Genomic DNA, 2,400 nt, shown 5'->3' with positions numbered 1-2,400 from the left:
CCTGTCACTGAACTATAGCCCAAGCCCTTTATTTTTTATTTTGAGAGAGAGTCGCATTAAGTTGCTCTGACTGAGCTTGAACATGGAATCCTCCAGCTCCTACTTCCAGAGTACTGGGACTGCAGGCCTGTACCATGCACCCAGCTCTTCACACCTTTTAAGGGAACAGCACTGACACAGCAAAGCACACAGAGGTACAAATTTAGATTTCACTTATCAAGTGATGGCATGGATCCGCACTTCCATTTTCTATGATTTCTTACCCCAAAAAACAGGAAAGAAGAAAATGCATGATAAATAGGACATTCTTCCAATGGTTGAATTCAGTTGTCTATTAATAAAAAGGAAAAAAATTAATTAGATGAATAGCATTGTGGATTAAGCTTTTTGCTTTAATCAAACTGTTTTGGTATAAGAACCACTTTCCTATACCAAATAAGAGGGGTCCTAGCCCTTCCCCAAAAGAAGGTCCATTTTTAAAAATCCTATGTCACACTAGTTGTGTGAAGTTGGTAAAATTGTGTTCCCTCCCTGGACCTCAGCTTCGCTCTGCACATGAGGATTATTACAAACAACAACAACAGCTTCCTTAAAGGGCTGGTAGGAGGACTGCATGAAATTCCGCTTCACAACCAGTACAAAATGATAGCTATAAAGAAAAAACGATAGCTATAATTGCTAGCACTACTATTTACCTTACAAATTTTTGCTAATTTGTAATGATGAAATAAACTTTGATTTTTATAAATAATTCTTGAAAAGAGCTTATTACCCATCAACAAAGCTGGCGAGAAATGTTCAAGTTCATAAACTGCTTTCAATAACTTGCCTCATGGAGAAATAAATTACAAGAAAGCAATCAAGTAGCTGAGGTAGAGAAGATGAGAGCAGAGAAGATTAATGCCCAGTTTCTCCTTCTCAGGAACTTAATTGCTTACTGAGAAAATAAAAGTAACCTTGAAATGGCAAAAAGCAGGAAGAACAAACATTTTTTATATATCCCTGGGCTGCCTTGAAAAACAATTTCAAGATGACTCAAGACTATGCATAAATATGTACGCAGTAACATCACTGGGACCCCAGCATGTGGTTATACATCTGTAATCCCAGCACTCAGGAGGCTGAGGCAAGGGAAATGCTCTATGTACAAGATCGGCCTGGGCTCCATGGTGCATTAAAGCCCAGCCTGAACTATATCGTGAGACCTTGTGTCAACAAACAATAACAAAAATGATTGGATCAAAAAGTTCTGTTGGGCCAGGCAGATGGCTCAGTAGAATAAGCGCTTTGCTGGCAAGCACAAGGACCTGAGTTCAATCTCTGGTTCTGCAAAAAGAAAAAAAAACATTCTGTTCACTTTCTGATAAACCATAGTTTGTTAACGAAGTTTTAGTAACTTTATACATTTAAACATTTTATCATTTTAGGTTTATAATGAAAATTTTTTAAAAATTAAAACAATTTTCTACTTATTGTAGCTGTAATTAAGACTCTTGAAACTGTTTGAGGGGCTCATGGGTTTATAATTCTCTATGCTTTATGTTTGATAGCTTATATCATAAAATAATTTTTTAACATTTTTTAATGTATTTGGTACAGGGCCTCACTACACAGCTCAGCCTCAAAGTGATCCGCCTGTTTTTTTTTCAGCATCTCCAGCACTGGGGATTACAAGCATGCACCACCAAGCCCTGACTCAGTGGAAGGCTCAGCATGCTAGGGGTGGGGCTAGCAGGTTACTTGGTGGCTAGATCTAACCCTAGGCCCTGTGCTTGCCTATGCAGGTCCTTAATCCACTGAACTATCTCACCAGCCTTAAAAATCATAATTTTAAATCTATATTTTTGAGAAGCTCCAAGCCAATTAAAAGGGGCAGAAAAAAACAGAATTAAAACCGAAAAGATGATCCAAAAGCAGACAAAAACCAAAACAACAAAAAATAATAAAATTATGGAAAACGAGTCTCTGAAATTCAGAGAATATTTTAAATAAAAGAAAAAAAGCAGTCACTTTTTCTTTTTTTTGTACTTAGAACAAGGTCTACAGGATCTCACTATGCAGACAGGACTCCTAGTAATCTGCTTGTGTTCAGCCTCCCAAGAGCTGAGATTACAGGTGCACACCACCAGTGCAGTCTCAATTACCCTCTCACTGTGCCCCCACCGTGCCCCAGGAATGGGGCTAGCAGGGCAGGCCAGGGATCAATCCCCAGCCCGAGTCTACCTATGCAGGTGCTTTAGTCCAGGGAGCTATCTGGCTGGCCCTAGAAGGTACACTCTTTAAGCAAAAGATAAAACCATTTTCTCGAAGACCTAGAGACATTTCTACAAACAATAAATACAAAATATATTCCTGATATGACTAAAACACTGATGATTTAACAATTATAAATAAAATATG

At 38.3% G+C, this 2,400-nt stretch overlaps 1 long non-coding RNA gene across 2 annotated transcripts in view; it reads right to left on the bottom strand.

Moving 5' to 3' along the window:
• Positions 1–2,400, bottom strand: part of LOC111813357 — a 63,707-nt gene that overhangs the window by 16,839 nt on the left and 44,468 nt on the right. For both annotated transcript variants that reach the window (XR_002818642.1, XR_002818643.1), the window contains exon 2: positions 264–331. This is a non-coding gene — a long non-coding RNA (uncharacterized LOC111813357). The remainder of the gene's footprint in view (positions 1–263; positions 332–2,400) is intronic.

This window comes from Octodon degus, unplaced genomic scaffold, assembly GCF_000260255.1.
Source record: "Octodon degus isolate 3935 unplaced genomic scaffold, OctDeg1.0 scaffold00184, whole genome shotgun sequence".
NCBI lineage: Eukaryota > Metazoa > Chordata > Mammalia > Rodentia > Octodontidae > Octodon > Octodon degus.
Note: the sequence above shows the minus strand (reverse complement) of the source record. Positions and strands in the feature narration are given on the sequence as shown.